This window comes from Pseudophryne corroboree, chromosome 12 (assembly GCF_028390025.1).
Source record: "Pseudophryne corroboree isolate aPseCor3 chromosome 12, aPseCor3.hap2, whole genome shotgun sequence".
NCBI lineage: Eukaryota > Metazoa > Chordata > Amphibia > Anura > Myobatrachidae > Pseudophryne > Pseudophryne corroboree.
In genome coordinates, this window is record NC_086455.1 from 93,546,491 (window position 1) to 93,566,633 (window position 20,143).

The window sequence follows — 20,143 nt, forward strand, 5'->3', positions numbered from 1 at the left end:
AGACTTGGTTCTTGGCTCGGAATGAGAAAAATAAAAATATGAAGTGCCAATATTTAAAAAGGGGAGCAAAGCTGAACCAGGTAATTATAGACCAGTTAGTCTTACATCTATAGTGGGAAAAGTATTGGAAGGTATTCTAAGAACAGTATTCAAAAGTTCCTTGAAGCAAATAAGGTCATTAAAAGGAACCAACATGGATTTGTGAAGGACAGATCATGTCAGACCAACTTACTTGGCTTTTATGAAACAGTAAGTGCGAACCTGGATCAGGGTAAGGAGGTGGATATAATCTTTTTAGACTTTGCCAAAGCTTTTAACACTGTACCACACACGTGTCTTATCTGCAAGCTACAAGAAATAGGGCTAGGGAGCACAATATGCACTTGTGTCAGTAATTGGTCAGATAATAGGGAGCAGCATGTTGTGGTCAATGGATCATTTTAAAATTGGAATAAAGTACTAAGTGTTGTGCCACAAGGGTCTGTACTTGGACCACTTTTGTTCAACATTTTCATCAATGACCTAACAGTAGGTCTAGAGAGCATGGTATAAATTTTCGTAGACGATACCAAATTGTGTAAGGTTATAAATACGGAAGGGGATGCTGAGTCTGAACTTAACTATACTGGAAACATGGGCAGCAAAATGGAGAATGAGATTCAACACAAACAAGTGTAAGGTAATGCACTGTGGGGGCAAGACCAAAAATAACACCTACATACTAAATGGGGTAATATTAGGGGATTCTGTACTGGAAAAAGACTTAGGGGTTCACATAGATAACAAATTAAGCAGCAGTACCCAAAGTAGGAGTGCAGCAAAGAAGGCTAATAAGATATTAGCATGCATAAAATGGGGAATTGATGCAAGGGACGAGAGTATTATACTCCCATTATATAAATCACTAGTAAGACTTCATCTTGAATACTGTGTGCAATTTTGGGCACCATATTACAAAAAGGATATCCTGGAGCTAGAAAAGGTTCAGAGGCGGGCGACCAAACTAATCAAGGGCATGGAAACCCTGGAATACGAGGAAAGGCTTGCAAGGCTAGGCATGTTTACATTGGAAAAGAGGAGACTAAAAGGGGACATGATCAACATCTACAAATATATAAGGGGTCAATACACAGAGCTTGGGAGGGACCTGTTTTCTATAATATCAGCACAGAGGACACGTGGTCAATCGCTTAGGTTAGAGGAGAGGAGTTTCCGCACATTGAGGCGAAAAGGTTTTTTCACAGTAAGGACAATACATGTTTGGAATTCCCTGCCTGAGAGAGTAGTAACTGCGGACTCAGTCAACACCTTTAAGAATGGGTTAGATAAATTCCTATTGGATAAAGATATTCAGGGTTATGGTGCGTAGGCATATGCATTATAGTTAATATAATTAGTCCTAACATAAAAATAACTAGTCCTATAATAAGACTGCATAGGAGACCACAAATAGGTTGAACTCGATGGACAATTGTCTTTTTTCAACCTTAGTTACTATGTTACTATGTAAGTTTGGGGGGGGGGGGGGGTGTTTTCGGGTCTCTGGGAACCGAATCAGCTCATCTGTATTAATCTGTAGTAATCAGCTCATCTGCAATGACTCTGCTGTAGTGTTATGTTGGTGGCTTGTATTGGTGACATGCTTAACAAAGGTCCGGATGGACCGAAACGTTGCTGCTGTTCTGTCTACATGCATATAATGAAGCCTTGCATTTGTATGATATAATACATTTTCCTCAAGCACATTTATGGACTGGAGAGTGCCTACTTGCTAGAATCTATATACGAGAAAATTGGCTTGCAGAAGACTCTTGTGTGGGTGCACCCTTATGTAAATTTGTTTATATGAAAATATTAAGACATAACTTTTAATAAATAATTAATTTAAGAAAAAGCTCCACACTATCGTATTCCACCACCGTTGATCAGTAAGGATACACTGGTATCTATGTACCCACAAACGTGCCAATTAATCTAATATCTCTTAGGAGTAAGATAACACCAAAGGTGTGACTACGTTAATCTGAATAGTGAGAACTATGCAGATTATAGGGTGAACCAATCAACTGATTGATGGGTTGAAAAATTGGAAATGTTCTGGTTAGTCTAAGGTATTAGACTTGTAGGGGGATGTAGACCAGTGGTGCAAGTAGAAAAAATGTCTTACGGGTACTGTGTGCGCGCGCGCGCAAAAAATGGGTGTGACCAAATGCCACATGGGGCGTGGCCAATGAAAATGGGGGCGTGATACACATATGGGGGAGGGGCAGATACACGTATGATCCCAATAGTGCCAGATACACGTTGCCCCACAGTGCCAGATACACATTGACTAACAGTGCCAGATACACATTGCCCCACAGTGCCAGATACAGAAATGCCCCCAGAGTGCCAGATATACATTGCCTCGCAGTGTCAGATACACGTTGCCCCACAGTGCCAGATATACATTGCCCCACAGTGCCAGATACACATTGCCCCACAGTGCCAGATACACAAATGCTCCCACTGTGTCAGATATACATTGCCCCCCGTGCCAGATACACATTGCCCCACAGTGCCAGATATACATTGCCCCACAGTGCCAGATACACATTGCCCCACAGTGCCAGATACACAAATGCTCCCACTGTGTCAGATATACATTGCCCCCCGTGCCAGATACAGAAATGCCCCTACAGTGCCAGATATGCCCCCAGTGCCAGATATCCCCCAGTGCCAGGTATACATGCCCCCCCAGTGCCAGATATCCCCCAGTGCCAGGTATATATGCCCCCCAGTGCCCGATATCCCCCAGTGCCAGGTATATATGCCCCCCAGTGCCAGATATCCCCCAGTGCCAGATAGAAATGCCCCCCCCAGTGCCAGATATCCCCCAGTGCCAGATAGAAATGCCCCCCCAGTGCCAGATATCCCCCAGTGCCAGGTATAACATCCCCCCCCCCCCTTCCCTGCTCACCGCTGCCGCTGGCCGCTGCCGTCCTGTGTGAGGGAAGGAGAGCGCAGCCTGTGCCTCTCCTTCCCCTCAGTCTCCGGCGGGTGTCTCACAGTTTAATTCAGCGTCGATCCGTGAGCCAATCAGAGCTCGCACCGCGAGCTCTGATTGGCTCACGGATCGGCGCTGAATTTAACTATGACACCCGCCGGAGACTGAGGGGAAGGAGAGGCACAGGCTGCGCTCTCCTTCCCTCACATCAGTGGCGGTGCGAGGAGCGGCGGCCCGTCGGTGTGGGTACGGCGTACCCACGGCTAAATTCTTACGGGTACGCCGTACCCACCCGTACCCGCCCACTTGCACCACTGATGTAGACACTGGCTCTACACCCAAATCCTCTCCAACCAGCACAAGCTAGGCTTGTTTTAATGAGACCTCAATGGGTCACTGGACCGGACTGATATTAGGAGTATAAATCCTAACATATAAGTACGAAATCGAGATGATTGTAGAAAAAACGTGGTGATCCTGCTGTTGGTGTAAAGTCGAGATAAGTCATAAATTACAACACCGGGTATTCTCTGGGGGTCCCCCTCACAGATACTGACCCAGCCCATCACCGTTTTGCTTCCAAGATCGGACGAGATCGGGCTCTGTCGGTGGGGTATGGTAGTAATTTCCTGGACACAGGTGTAATCGACTTACCAATGAGAGTGCACCTAAGGAAGGTTTGCAAAGAACAGTAAACGGTAAAGGGGGAAGAAAAAGGAAAAAGAGGAAAAAAAGGAAAAAACTTGCGGATCTACTGTCTACGTTAGACACAGGATTACCCGTGAATCATAGATGAGAGTCCGCGGATGTAGATAGGTGGGAAATAAGAAGATAAGTAATAAGAGAGAATTAGGCCAAAGTGTGTGCCTGGGAAAAATATGAAGGCACTGGGTCAAAATTGGGACTTACAAGTCTAGATAAGGGTTTACAGTAATAAATGTATTCAATTGCTCTAAATTATGAGTAAAGGGGGGTACTCACGGAGCGATATTCTAAGCAATCTGACTAGATTGCTTAGAATATCGGCAGGATCGCTCCGTGTGTAGCCCCCTCGGCGATAGCGATGCGCGGCCCCGCACATCGCTATCGCCGCTGCTAGATTGGCCTGCATGCAGGCCAATCTAGCGGGTCGCTCACTTCACCCGCTGGGTGAAGTGAGCGGCCCCCCCGTCTCCCCCCGCACGCTCAGCACAGATCGCGCTGTGCTGAGCGGCAGGAGAGATGTGTGCTGAGCGGTTCGCTCAGCACGCATCTCTCCTTGATCGGCCCGTGAGTACTGGGCTTAACCACACACTGGCATTTTGGCCCATAGAGTGTCAGATGGTCCCAACTCCTCACACACGCATATGTATTCAAAACTTCCTATTACTGGGCTGTCCAAGTTCTAATGGCCAGCTACCAGGGGAGTATGTACAGGACAAAAACGGTGTAGGTGGGTGCTTTAAATGCGGTAATTCCTTTTGATGCTGCCCCGTGATGTTTAATCAGTTCTCATTGCCTCCTGCTGACTGATATCGGCATACCGTGTCCAATAGACAAGGTATAATAAACGTTCCCAAATCGTGGGTCTGCGTTGAATGGTCAGGTTAGCCGTCAGCATACACATATAGTCAGTTTACTTTCAGTATGAATCTTGTTTTGGGCGACCTCCTGGGGACAAAATATGTCCCTTAGTCCCTTGATTTGCACTGCTAGTAATTAGGCAATTGAAGAGTAATGTACATATACCAATACCAATGCATTTGGTGTGTAAGAATTGGATAAAGCGATATGAAAATACCGGTCCCTGCCCAGGTCCCTGGGTCAGTCTGAGGTTGATAGGATCTGGAAAGTACTCCTAGCGTCCTTGGTCCACAATGGAAACGCTGGAAAACGCGTTTCACCCGTCCTGTGGGCTTGTTCACTTCCAATGCTGTGGTGTAAATGATAGCTCAGGTTTAAAAACCCTGAGCTATCATTTACACCACAGCATTGGAAGTGAACAAGCCCGCAGGATGGGTGAAACGCGTTTTCCAGCGTTTCCATTGTGGATCAAGGACGCTAGGAGTACTTTCATATCGCTTTATCCAATTCTTACACACCAAATGCATTGGTATTGGTTCCCTCATCCCAGCATTCTCAGCAGCGGGCAGCCAATGCGGAAGGAGAGGGGAGTGCTGCAGCGGCGCCTCTACCAATTACATAGCGCTGCTGCGGCTCCAGTCCCCCTCCCTCCTCCTCCTTCTCACCTGCGGCTGCCCGGGATCTCTGCCAGCACGAGGAGCCTGACTGCCAGCGGGAGAGATGGTATATCTCTCTCTCTCTCTCTCTTTCTCTCTCTCTCTCGTGTGTTTGCCGCAATGTGTAAAAAGGGGGATGCTGGGTGCCGTAATGTGTACAAAAAGGGGACGCTGGCTGCCGTAATGTGTAATAAGGGGGACGCTGTCTACTGTAATGTGTAAAACGGGGGACGTTGTCTGCTGTAATGTGTAATAAGGGGACACTGTCTGCTGTAATCTGTAAAATGGGGGACACTGCTGTAATGTGTAATAAGGGGACGCTGTCTGCCGTAATGTGTAAAAAGGGGACGCTGTCTGCCGTAATGTGTAAAAAGGGGCTCTACCTGGTGTAGTGGCTCTACTGTGCAGCGTAATTTGAATAATGGAGAGGAGACTACTATGCACCGTAGTATGAATTAGCATTATTTTGTGGCCACGCCCCTTCCCCATGAAGCCACATACCTATATGTTTTCGCGTGCCTGCGGCGCGCACTGCTCCTGTCTTGCGTAGGGGGGTCGCCAATGCCGTTTCTTGCACACAGCGCTAAAATACCTAGTTACGGCACTGCTAGCTGAATACCCGTGCTTCACTACGGAATTTCAAATATTTCCCTAGGTGTACCTTTAATTTGAAGGAAATCCTGGTAAACTACATTTTTAGTCTTTCCTTCGCACCGTTATGCCATACGGAATGCTTTGTCCACCAAGCAGAGTGATCAACCTGTGGCGCCTCACTTTATGAGTGCCGGCTACAGTTTGGCCACTCTTCGGTATATCATTATTGACCATGTTCTCCTTGATATCAGAAGAGGTGATCGGTCTCTCAGCTTATTTAGGTGTGAGGCACGATGGATATATCGTTTACAGACATTGGACCCTAGGGGTTTAAACGAACAGTCCGGTATTTATGCTTGTATTTAGCTTATTGTTAATCATCCTGTTATAGTTTTCGTCTTTAATTCTAGTGTATCATATGCTGTATATTGTATTATGTACTTTTATTTGTATCACAGTGCATTCTACTTTGATGATACATTGTATTCATGCATTATTCTCCTCCTATTGTATTTTCTTTTGATGTATGTTTGTTTGTTTGGTGGTTATGGCAATGGACTGAGGTTGATGGCGTCTTATGTGGACGACGTCCCTCAAGCTTCCGGGCGCCGCCGCTGTCACGTGGGTTACCTGGGGGTATAAGGTGAGAGATTTGTGTACTCTGTTTTGTGCCTGACGATGAAGGAATAAACCTTCGAAATGTTGCTTTACTTCTGCCTCCAACTTGTTATTATTGACTGAGTGCTGCAGATACATCTTCCGCTATACTGGTGTGTTGCGGTCTCACCTACCGCTGGCACCGGGACGGTCGTCTTTATTCTACTACAGGTATGCTGTCCTTTTCTGCATATGTATGTGTATATATGTGTATATATGTGGATATATATATATATATATATATATATATATATATATATAGAGAGAGAGAGAGAGAGATCTAAATATTGGCAGAAATAGTGTTTTGGGGCACACTTACACCCTTTTGCCGCTTTCTCACTACTGCTTTGTATAGCTTTTTTTCTAGCTCTCACTAATAGGCCCTACACACTGGGTGATAATAGTCAAAAATATGAATGATCTCGTTCATTAATGAACGAGATACCATTCATATCTTTGAGTGTGGTAGCACAAGCTATGAACGATGCGCGGCCCCACGCTCGTTCATCGCTGGTGCCTCGTCGCCTGTGCAGGCAGGCCAATATGGACGATCTCGTCCATATTTGCCTGCACTGCTATAGAGCCGGGTGACGGGGTGAGTGAATAAACTTCACTCCCACCGTCACCTCCCCCCACTGCTGGGTCGCCCGTCGGCCGTATCCGCCATCGGGCAGCTCGGCTGCGGATCGCCCAATGTGTAGGGCCCTAGACTACAACCAAGGGCCTACTTCAAACCTGATCGCAGGGAGTTAGATTTGGGTGGGGTGTGTCAACATATTAAGTAAGGAGTTATCGTATATCCCTTCTAATTTTCCCTAGCCGTTCCAGTGGAAAGTGGACATGTACAAATTAAATTGAACTTTTTATATACATATATATATATATATACACACAAAAATGTTTGGACACCTGACCATTTTACTAACAGGGACTGTAATGACATTTGCTGGGTGATATTCAGAGGTGATATTCACTGGGTTTATAACGGCCAATTTTTACTGTTACCTGGCCCCTGGGGAAAACTGGCATGTTAGTGCAAAGGTATTGTTTATGTAGACCAAAAGGGAGCCAAGTAGTGAGTTCATTGAACACAGCTGATACTGACAAAGTGCCTAATTCAGATATGATTGCAGCTACAAATTTGTTAGCTAATGGACAAAACCGTGGCCCTCATTCCGAGTTGTTCGCTCGCAAGCTGCTTTTAGCAGCATTGCACACGCTAAGCCGCCGCCTACTGGGAGTGAATCTTACCTTAGCAAAATTGCGAACGAAAGATTATCAAAATTGCGAATAGAAATTTCTAAGCAGTTTCTGAGTAGCTCGACACTTACTCTGCCACTGCGATCAGTTTAGTCAGTTTCGTTCCTGGTTTGACGTCACAAACACACCCAGCCGTGGGCGGAAACAGGCCGTTTTATGGGCGTGTGGGAAAAAACGCTACCGTTTCCGGAAAAAACGCAGGAGTGGCCAGAGAAACGGAGGAGTGTCTGGGCGAACGCTGGGAGTGTTTGTGACGTCAAACCAGGAACGACAAGCACTGAACTGATCGCAGATGCCGAGTAAGTCTGAAGCTACTCAGAAACTGCTACGAGGTGTGTAATCGCAATATTGCGAATACTTCGTTCGCAATTTTAAGATGCTAAGATTCACTCCCAGTAGGCGGCGGCTTAGCGTGAGCAACTCTGCTAAAATCGCCTTGCGAGCGAACAACTCGGAATGACCTCCATGGTTTTGCCCATTAGCTAACAAATTTGCTGCTGCAATCAGATCTGAACTAGGCCCAAAGTTTGGCTGAGCCTGCTGACAGCTGATTGGCCACCAGGAATTACAGCTACAGTAAGTGGACGGAGATGGTGATCCTTGTTCATGGAGAGGTGGCCGGGTTGCTGGTAGGCCATAACTGCACTGTACAAACACCACTATGTGTCTTGGTGTTTTTGTTTTGTTATACTCTCTTTTTCTTACAACCTTTCATTGTGCCTTATGCTAGTATGTTATTTTTTAACACCATGCAGACCATGATTTCCATCACATAATAGTCACTTCTCCTTTAAAGTGCTTGCTTTTGGCTACATTGTGCTTTCATGTTTTCCTCACTAGTACTTAAGTATTTTCAGGTGTGGTGTACACCTGTAAGTGACATTTAATGCTGACCCATTCACTCTATCACACTTATGTGATGTGGTACCACTTGATTCAATTGCTCTGCACTCTGAGGCCTTATGTCCCAACTTATTTCACTTTTGTACTTTCAGGTTTTTACCAGTGACGTGCGGTGAGGTCAGATGCTGGGGAGGCACTGACAGCTAACCAACCCCCCTTCCCCCAAGAAATTAAAGAAAAAAAAGTGTAGTTTCCCATATATCACTAAAACCAGCAGTAGGCTGAGCCAGCCAGGAGGGGCAATGCCATAGCAGGGGAGACGCTCAGTGTGGAGTCCTCCTGACATAACGTTAAAGACCCCCCCAAGCCAGTCAGCCCAGTGCTGGAATTCCTCAGAAAGTGGGGCACCCAGAAAATAAAACTGGGGTCCCCCCTCCTGAGCAACAACCAGCACTGGGCTGATAGCCCATTGCTATGCCCCGCACCCCTGGTGGCAGTGGGCAGTGGTGTCGAGAGAGGGGGGGAGAGGGTACAAATTAACCAGGCCCAGGTCTGATGGAGGGGCCCAGTGAGGTTCCAGTAGGGGCCCAGGCCCCCTCCTCCTTACCTGGCAGCAGCAGCTGCAGCAGCTCTTTTCCTCCGCCCAGCACACTCTGCTGTGTACTGGGCTGCAGTGTGGCCATGGAGGTGCTTCAAATACAATTTTTTCTGTATGTTTTTCTAAAGGTACATGACCACACCTCCTGTGATTAGGCCATGCCCCTTGAAAAGTACCTGGGCACAGCCCGGCTTTCGACTGCCCTGGCAGTGGGTGGGGGGTTCATGGCAGGATAATATTGTTCTTTATAGGCGGCCTACAGGTCCCAGCATGCCTGCCCTGGCATGCCGGCACTTGGAGAACCACAAGTGCCAGCATACCCGGACATAAAGGGCCCGCCGGCACCTGTAGTCCGCCTGTAAAGAAAATATTAAAATAAGTGACACCACACAGTTTAAAAAAAAAGTTTTATTATTCAGGGTCTTCACCTGGGGGCAGCGGCCTTTAAGATTTTTGCATGGCCGCCACCTTCCCAGGGCTTCCAGCGTCTTCACCTGGGAGGTCGCTGCCTTCCCAGGGCTTCCGGCGTCTTCCTCCGGCGTCTTCACCTGGGAGGCGGCAGCCTTTAAGCTCTTTTGCATGGCTGCCACCTCCCTAGGGCTTCCGGCATCTTCACCTGGTGGGCAGAGGCTGTTAAGCTCTTTTGCATAGCCAACGTCCAGCCAGGACTTCCAACGTCTTCTATCTTCTGGAGCTCTTCACTGCTCCTCCTTGGCCGTCGAACTGACGCCGCTGCCTCGCGCTGACATATATAAGTCAGCCAGAGGGGGCCTGGCGATGACGCAGTGAGCCTTGATTGGCTCGCTGTGGCCATCTTGAATTTCAAAAATGTTTCTTAAGTGCCATTTTTGAAACTGGTACTGCTCTGCGGCCAAACTCTGCAGAATGGCAGGCAGGGATCTCTGATCCCTGTCTGCCACTATGGCTACCTCTGCCGGGTCCCTCTCCGCCACGTCCCGCCGCCAATGTCCCCCACACCTCTGCCGCTTCCTGCCACTTCCCACTGCCTCTGAAGCCCGCACCTCCACCGCGTCCCGCCGCGCCCACAGTAATGACAGCGGATCAAGTGACGAATCCACTGGCCAATCACTGTGGCCTCACTGACAGGGATGTGCTTTCTTGGGTTGAAAGCATGTCCCTGTAGCACTTTAGTAGGTGCCGCTTTGTAATAGATTTTGAATGGGCTTTCACAGCCCGTGGCTTGACCCTGCCCGCGCCTGCCCGCGCCTGCCCCCCGATCCTGCCCCTATCCCATTTACAACGGGAGGCACCATGATCAATGCCTCCCAACCCCATTTAGACAGCACTAATGATTAAATAAATATCAAGGAGATACTTATGACACAGAATATGTGGCATAAATATCTTCTTTGTATTATTTTAATCATTAATGACACTGCCTCCCCTGACTGCGCGTCCCTGGTTTTGACAGCAGAACAGAATTCTCTGCATGTCTCTACAGGTATGCGTTCTTGAATATGCAGCAGCTTGGCCAGTACAACTTCATAGCACAAGACTTCTGTCACAGCAGACTACTGTCATGGCATACCTCTTACCATATCTAACAGTGCTTGCTTTCTCCAGGCAGCTGCCAATCAGCTGCAGGCAAGTGCTAGTGTCCTGCTGTCCAGCCCCTGTCTTGGTGATCTGCCCCTTTGCTGCTGGCAGTCCCAGCTGCTGTGGAGCTGCCGAAAACTCCTCTCTCCCTGTCACTGTGCAGGTGGCTCTGTCTTACACAGCAGCTGCTGTGGGCATTTCCATAGAATCTGTTCAAAATTGACACCAACAGGTTCACCACTTTCTTGATTTCTGGTGTTAGCATCCAAAGATGCTAGTTTAGGTTGGAAAGTCCTCCGGTAAGGTATTTCTGACTAGGGCCGGTTATTGAACGTCTCAAAGGTCCAGGTTCCCCCCAGTTTCAATGAAAGAGAAAATTGATTTTTGTATTTACTGTTAAATACTTTTCTCTGAGTCCATCTGGGGAACACTGCATTCCCACCCTTATGCTTTGTTTTTTGTTTGTGGGTTGATTGTAGTTATTTGTAAGTTACTATGTGGTTCACCCTTGGTTTATGGATACTTTTAAAGTTGTACTGAAGACCATGGGTAGTAGAGGGTGGAGCTCAGAGGGAGGAGCTACTCTCATAAAGTTATACTAGTCTAAATAAGTGCCAGCTTCTATGGACTCCTCCAGCAACTCCATGACCCAGTGTCCCACAGATGGACCCAGAGAAAAGGATTTAACTGTAAGTACAAAAATCAATTTTTTCAGTAGCACAGAGTAATGTTGGTGGTCATTCCGAGTTGTATGCTCGCTAGCTGCTTTTAGCAGTATTGAAAACGCTAGGCCGCCGCCCTCTGGGAGTGTATCTTAGCAGAATAGCGAACGAAAGAGTAGCAGAATTGCTACTAAATATTTTCTTGCAGTTTCTGAGTAGCTGCAGACCTACTCCTAGACTGCGATCAACTCAGTCTATTTAGTTCCGGGTTTGATGTCACAAACACGCCAGCCACTCCCCCGTTTCTCCAGACACTCCCGCGTTTTTCCCTGACACGCCTGCGTTTTTTAGCACACTCCCGGAAAATGCTCAGTTACCACCCAGAAACGCCCCTTTCCTGTCAATCACTCACTGATCCGCAGTGCGACTGAAAAACACCGCACGAACAACAGCAAAGCTGCTAAGTTTTTAGTTAAATAACTAAGCGCATGCGCGCTGCGTACCATGCGCATGCGCATTTAGCAACAAATCGCAGTATAGCGAAAATCGGCAACGAGCGAACAACTCGGAATGACCACCATTGTCTTGTGCTCTCAGGTGATTACCAGACAATAGCTACTAGTACACCACATAATTTGAAAGAGCGGATGCTCTTGCGTGCTCACAATGTTGCAGGTGTCATTCTGGGGGTAAAAGGACACATAGACCCTCACTCCGAGTTGATCTCTAGCTGCCGTTGTTTGCAGCGCAGCGATCAGGCAAAAAAACTGCACTTCAGTTTCACACAAGGTCTAGCGACGCTTTTCAGTCGCACTGCTGATCGCTGAGTGATTGACAGGAATGGGGCGTTTCTGGGAGGTAACTGACCATTTTCAGGGAGTGTGCTGAAAAACGCAGGCGTGTCAGATACAAATGCAGGCGTGCTTGGGAAATGCGGGCGTGGCTGGCCGAACGCAGGGCGTGTTTGTGACGTCAAAACAAGAACTAAATAGTCTGAAGTGATCGCAAGCTAGGAGTAAGTCTGGAGCTACTCAGAACCTGCTCAGAGCCACCGCCCCAGAGGGCAGTGGCTTAGCGTTTACACTGCTGCTAAAAGCAGCTAGCGAGCGATCAACTCGGAATGAGGGCCATACTGTAGTTGCCTCGCCTATATATGGAAAACATTCTTTTTCCACAGCACAGGGTAGTATTGTTTGGTGATCACCAGACAATAACTAGTAGGGGGCAACATCATTTGAAAGAGGGAACCCAATATTTCAAATATGGGTCCCCCTGATTTTTTGGATGCAAATTGCTGGGAGACCTTCCCCACCATCTCTGGACTCCATTGTTTTTATCTTTCCTCTCCTTCCTCTGAAGAAATGAGAAAGTAATACTTCCTCTGGAGAAACATCCAGATTTACAGGTTGAGAAATACATCAGGAAAGGACCTTAGCCACCGCACTTTGGGCCTAATTCAGATCTGATTGCAGCAGCAAATTTGTTAGCTAATGGGCAAAACCATGGGGCATACATGCCGACATCCTGGCTGCTCTCTCCGGGAGAGAGCAGCCAGGTCGGCTCAGCAGGGGGGCGGGGTTATGACACGGATAGGGGGCGGGGCGGGGGGCAAAACAGGGGCGGGCGGAGGCGGAACAGGGGAGGGGTTATCGCGGCACTTCATTTAAGCCACACCCCCTGCTATGTAATGCCGCGATTACCGGCATTATACAGCAGGGGGCGTTGCTACGATGATGCGATCAGCAAGAATTGCGTCATCGACTGCCCGGACCGCCCACTTTACTCACTAAGTGGGTGGCCAGGCAGGGGGGTTCCTAAAAAATTGGGAGACTTGCCTGCTCTTCCGGGGGGGCGGGAGGGTCACCCGATTTTCGGGAGCCTCCCGCCCATTCCGGGAGAGTAGGCAAGTATGCCATGGGGGTAATTCAGACCTGAATGCTCGCTAGCGTTTTTTGCAGTGCTGCGATCAGGTCAGAACTGCTCATGCGTATGCACTGCAATGCGCAGGCTCGTCGCACAGATGCAAAGCGGATCGCCACTCAGCGATGGTTTTGTGCGAGGAATCCATTTGCATGGGCGATCGCAAGGAGATTGACAGGAAGAAGCCGTTTGTGGGTGGTAACTGATCGTTTTCTGGGAGTGGTTGGAAAAATGCAGGCGTGTCCATGCGTTTGCAGGGAGGGTTCATGATGTCAATTCCGGCCCCCCGGACAGGCTGAAGTGTTTGCAGCAGCTGAGTAAGTCCTGGGCTACTCAGAGACTGCACAAGATCTGTTTGTACAGCTCTGCTACACAAGCGTGTGCACACTTGCAAAGCGAAAATACACTCCCCTGTGGGTGACGACTATTTGTTTGCAGCAGTGCAAAAAAACCCTAGCGAGCGATCATGTCTGAATTAGGCCCCATGTGCAGTGCAGGTGGGGCAGATATAACATGTGCAGAGAGATTTAGATTTGGGTGTGGTGGATTCAAACTGAAATCTAAATTGCAGTTTAAAAATAAGGCAGCCAGTATTTACCCTGCACAGAAACAAAATAACCCACCTAAATCTAACTCTTTCTGCACAGGTTATATAGCCACACCTGCAGTGTGGTTTTGCCCATTAGCTAACAAATTTACTGCTGTGATCATGTCTGAATTAGGCCCTTTGTGACAGACTATTCTCTGTCACTTTCCGTAACTAACCACTAAACCGGGAGCAATCCGGACAGGTGTCCAGCTGGACGTATAAGCGCTGCACGTACAATTATTGCCGTATTAGGATCTGCAGCATGTAAACTTTAGGATGGTGAGCCAGCAGACAGGTGACATTGGGGGGTCATTCTGACCCGTTCGCTCGCTGCGTTTTAACGCAGCAGAGCAAACTGGTCCCTACTGCGCATGTGCTGGTGCCGTAGTGCGCAGGCGCATGCCAGACGGCCAAAGGCCATAGCGGGGATACTATCGCCTCTGCCTGATTGACAGGCAGATGCAATCGCTGGGTGGGAGGGGGCGAAACGGCGGCATTTGGCTGCCGTTTTGTGGGTTTGGTCCGGCCAACGCAGGCGTGGCCGTACCAAACGGGGGGCGGGCTGCAGCGGCTGCGTGACGTCACACGCAGCCGATGCAGGCCAGGGAGCGATGAGTAGCTCCCGGCCAGCATGCTAAAGCTGCGCTGGCCAGGAGCTACTCTTGAAGTGCAAAGGCATCGCCGCTGTGCGATGCCTTTGCACTTCTGCGAGGGGGGGCCGGAGTGACATGCGGGGTGGGCTAGCCCTGTGCTGGGCGTCCCCCCGCATGTCAGGGAAGAAGATCGTAGCTGTGCTAAATTTAGCACAGCTACGATCAACTCGGAATGACCCCCATTGTTACATTAAACTACTATACCCTGTCTGCAAATACAGCATTTATAAGGGTGTCTACTCCAGAGAGAGAGGTCTGATTCCCCATAGCTGAAGATTACAAGCCCATTTTCTCTTACATAAAGGATGTTTGTGGGAGACATAATATACAGAAATCTATAAAAGAACTTGTTTGGAAGGTTTATAATAGTCTGTACTGCAGATGGGCACTAGGAAAATACAGGTCCGCAATACTCCTATTATCACCTTGCATGATACTTTGCCACAGTCTCTAATCTCATTACTTTAAGTGCCTCCTTTGAGACAGAGGGATATGATTTTATTTCTGTCATATATGCTGTGGACACCTTTTTCAGTGCCTGAGGATACACTATTTGAGAGCTTTTTTTTCAGGGATCATCATTACAAACCATTTGGATTTATCTATCTAACAAATACTGTGGATACAGTGTCTAAACCACTTTGCAACAAATAATTTAATATTTTTCTCTTCAGGACAATGTTACTTTTTCACAACTGGATTCTATCCTGAAGTGATTATGTTAAATAGCATTGAACATTATTGAATTTAATGTCAGTTACTATAGTGGCCTATGGTTCATTACAATCATTTTATATGTGAATTATAGATGCTTTTAATTTATTGTATTATTCATTGTCTTATTAAATTTGAGTATTACCTGTCACTCTGTATTCTGCATTTTTCCCATTTGCCTGGCAATGTAAATACTACAGTTCTGTGTTTATTTATTTTTTTGTACAGTTTTTACATTATTAAAACAGGGAAAAACCACAACATTATGTTCCCAAAACAGTCTGTCATAGCCAAATTCAAGTGGTAAGCTAATGTACATAGGGCGCAATTCAGACCAGGGGATATATTTACTAAGATCCCGATTTAATTCGAGTTTGTATTTTTCTTATCATACCCATTTTCCATCTACGATGCGGGTCGCAGCTGGGAGCCTGACACGGGTGCTACCCGGCTGCGACCTGCATCGGCCCCTTTTCTATCAGCAGTCACCATCCTGGCATATTGCCGGGTTGGTGAAGCTGCTGGTGACACGGCAGGGGCGGTGCTGGGAGATCATATGATCTCCCAGTGCCGCCCTTCCATACAGTGTAAATGGGAGCCGTGTCGCATCGACGCGGCTCCGTTTACACTACACCTTACCCGGATCATTCCCGTGTCCTACCCAGGTAGCTACCTGCGTAGGATTCCCAGGTAACTTGATACGGGTTTTCCTGAGGGAGACGTTTCCACTAGCAAAAAACAAGGGTAAATGCGTGCCCCCGTGCATTTACCCATGTTTTTTTAGCTAGTGGAAAAGGGGTATGAGTGTGATCACGGGAATTTACTTAGCACAAATCTTGGCAGTGTTGGTGCTATTCGTATTGTTTTTCCCGGCAGAGTTCACAAATACGAATGTATAGACCATCGGTCAAACATGGCTTTTTATGTATAGAACACGGTAATTTGCCAAGCTTTCGTATTTCTAATATCTTCCGTGAAAGGGCAATTGCGTCCGTGAAAAATTGTGAATCGTAAAAAAACGCTGGAAAAAAATAGACTGGCTGGCGTGTTTACATGTGTTTCTACTTCAACATTAATCACACCTGAATTTTGGAGCCCTTAAAAGGGGCCTAAGCACATTATTCACATCCCTCATTCTGAAATGGCTGCTGGCCTGTGTAGAAGTGAAGTATTGTGTGCTGTGGGATTCCTGAGACTGCTCCATCAGCCTGGAAGAAACCAGGGGCATAAAACTGAACATGGTCAGCAGGTTGTACAGGTGCCGTGGAAGCTGCGCAGACCTCGTTTTTTTTAGGTGGCGTTTAAACTTAAATGCATTGGCTGATGACCAGGTCATACAGATGTTCCGGCTAAATCAAAACAACATTTTCCATCTGTATGACCTTGTCAAACTGGACCTAGACCCTGAGACAGCACGCTCTCGCTCTGTCTCAGGCCTGCACAAACTCCTGGCTGTGTTGCACTTTCAAGCTGTGTGTGGCAATGTCATTGGAGTCTCACAGCCCACCTTTTCAAAATACTTAAATCAGGTGATGTATACCATTACCATACATACTCATCTATGCCAAAGTAGTTTAGGCAGAATGTTTCATTACACAGTGTTGTTGTTAGTTCTACTCATCTCACTCACCTCATTTGTTCCGATGTATACACAGGTGTTGGATGCATTGCAACCCCACATACTATAGATGCCTCTATATGCTTCCCTACCCAGGCGTCTCAGTGGCATGCAGTCAGGGTAGCTTTCTATAGCCTTGCTGGCATGCCCAATGTGCTAGGTGCCATAGATTGCACACACGTTGAGCTGAGACCACCTAGGGGCAGGCAGTATATTTATACTAATCGACATCTGGACCACTCCAGGTGGTTTGTGATGCAAAACTAAAAATAATGAGTGTTGTTACTGGTTACCCTGGTGGCTGCCATGACTCCTTCATCCTCAGTCAGTCATCCCTCTTTGATAAATCTGAGGCTGGACAAATGCCCGATGGATGGCTGCTGGGTATGTAACTAGATATGTGTATAAATGTATATATTTTAAAAATGCCCACTATGTCAGCAATGTGTTGCTAAATACCTACTTTACAGTCTATACTATATATGTCTTTCAGGTGATGGGGGATGATAAGGGGTTATGTTAAGGGGTATACTTTTTCCTTTTCTATTCTCTCCTTTTCTCTGTCTGATTCTATTGCTTGTATTATATAACTATATTTCATATCTTTGAAGCAAATGTATAATTTTCCTTTTATAAGCAAACCCGCAGAGGTTGCATCTAGACATATATATCTTTAAATCATTAGGAATATTCTGTTCATATAAGAATGCACGCCAGTCATATGGAATGTAAATCATAAGAATGTATTTCAACAAACAATTGCTACTCATAGAATTCACTTTTATCATTAAACAGTATTGGTCAAATACAATGCAAGTCACCATATAATAGTTTCACAGATTCAAACTATATAAGAAACAAATAGGATGAAAGAAGTGTGAGAGATGTATGTACTGTACTGTATGTGTGTATTTATTACTGGGGAGATATTTACTCAAAGCACTCGGCTAAATCCTAGATTTATTGATATATATTGGACAATATATATCTTAAATAAATACTTTAGGGGATTGGTTTTAGTATATGTATGTGTGTGTTTGTTTGTGTGTGTGTGTGGGGGAGGGGCAGCATGTGGCTGCATTGTCCACAGACCGCATGGGACAGAAGCTAAACTCCATTTTGGGAAAACTCCCATGATTCCAAAGTCTGTAACATATGGTTCAAAAGGGAATGCCAGCAGCCATTTTAGATTTGCAAGTCCAAACACATGGCATTCTTTGCTACACCATAATCACATAGCAGAAGCCATAAGACTCCACTATATTCCAACTTATATTACAATTCCAAGCCATCTAATCACCTTTCACAATTCCAAGCAATCTAATCACCTTTCACAATTCCAAGCCATCTAATCACCTTTCACAATTCCAAGCCAACTAATCACCTTTCACAATTCCAAGCCAACTAATCACATTTCACAATTACAAGCCAACTAATCACATTTCACAATTCCAAGCCAACACAGTATCTCAATAACCAGAGCATATGGTATGCTGGCTATGTTATATAATGTAGCCTGTAATTATATGCCAATCCCAGTCTGTACCGCATTATGCTAACTTTTCAGGCCTAAAACCAACTAATTCCAGCCTTCCAGGACCAGCACCACATATCTCATGCTGTCCATATGAGCCATCACAAGACCAGATCACCAGGTAACCACAAGTATCAGCATGCCATTGCTACAAGCACATGACTACAGTAACAAAAGGAAGTATGTGTTGACTTTTATACTTCAGCAAGATGCACCATACAAAACCACTACAATCTGTTATAAATCACCATACCAGGAATGTATACCAGGAATGCTATGCTACAGATTGTCTACTGTTCCAATTCATTACAGATTTCATAGAGTATTATCACCAACACATAACAATCACATATTTCACAAGTATCATTAACCTTAAGCCATTTGTATCTCCAGATTAACTATTCTATGCTAATCGTTTCACAACTACTTTATCACAAACACATATTTAACTATTCTATGCCATTAAGCCATGTGTATACAATACTTAGCCTTAGTAAGGAGATCGGTCCTGGTGATGAGCAAGCCATGCTTCTGAGAGCTTTGTAGCTGTGTGCAGCTACTGTACATCTGCCTCAGTGGTTTTAGGAGAGTGGGGGTCTGATTTCAAGTGTGCAGGTATACAACCTGTGGGTGTGTCTTTCACAGCATGTGGGATAGCTGTATCAGTGGGCTGAGCTGGCCATGTGCTGGGATTGTCTATTCAGCCAAGGCTACAGTGTAGGGATGTTAATTAGGCTTCAGGTTACAGAAGCCAATATTATCAATTCATTCCTTCCTTGTATGATAATATTGTCCCTAAAATGTATATAATGGAGTTACTCTGTAACATATCCCCCTGTTGACAGTGATCTGGCATTCGGCAGATTAAACTGACAAACAGTCAAAAACATTTTAGTGTAAGTGTGTGTTCTGTGTTAGTACAGGTGTCTAAAGAAAGAAAAGATTTAGTTTGGAAAAGATTACAACAAAGTCATTTCACAGTTCAAAGTATAAAGTAATGAGGGGGTTGAGAAGAGGCATTTCTCCCCTGCACCGCCATAGGTAGATGGAAAAAAACCTTGTTTTTATATTTATGCATACTTATGCAAGGACAAAAAAATCTGCCTATGTGGGCAAGCCCTTTCCTAATATCCCTCAACAATGGAAACTAAAGGCCTAGTTGTTTCTTTGTGAAGTCTTATTCTCTTAGTGTGGTGGGGTCTTCTGAAGGTGTCATCATCCCTTAGACCATCTGGTTCAGGTCATCTGTGTCCGGTACTTCTGGTCTGTGTCCTGTCCGATCATCTAAGGGTCCATGCAGTCATCTTTGGATATATCGTCTGTCTACAGCTGGGCTCATCCTTCTCATCTGTATCTATGTAGGAAATAAAGAGGTATCAGTTTTGATGTCTCTTTCTACCTACCTATGATGTCTTCTCTTCCATCCGATCCACTTGTAGTCTTTTGATATCCTTCTGTTGACTTTTTTTCCTGTAGATGCAAGAAACAGAAACTCTTCCAGAGCATTAGTTGTCCCTCCCCACCCTCTATGATACTTGATGATTTTGTATACTCCATTCTGAAATTTTTACAAATCACATTTGACACTATTTGAGAGTGCTACAGATTGAACTTCACATTATTTTAGCCACTAGATGGCATCCAGATCCTAGGATGCCTTTGCTTTTCACATTTTCATAAAATATTTCTCCAAAAATGTCCTGATATTCAGGATTTTCACCTATATTTATCCTGAACTA

At 46.0% G+C, this 20,143-nt stretch overlaps 1 pseudogene; it reads right to left on the reverse strand.

The window, feature by feature from the left end:
• Positions 1 to 3,494: 3,494 nt before the first annotated feature.
• On the reverse strand, positions 3,495 to 3,613 carry LOC134981770 (5S ribosomal RNA; annotated as a pseudogene).
• Between the last annotated feature and the right edge of the window lie 16,530 nt (positions 3,614 to 20,143).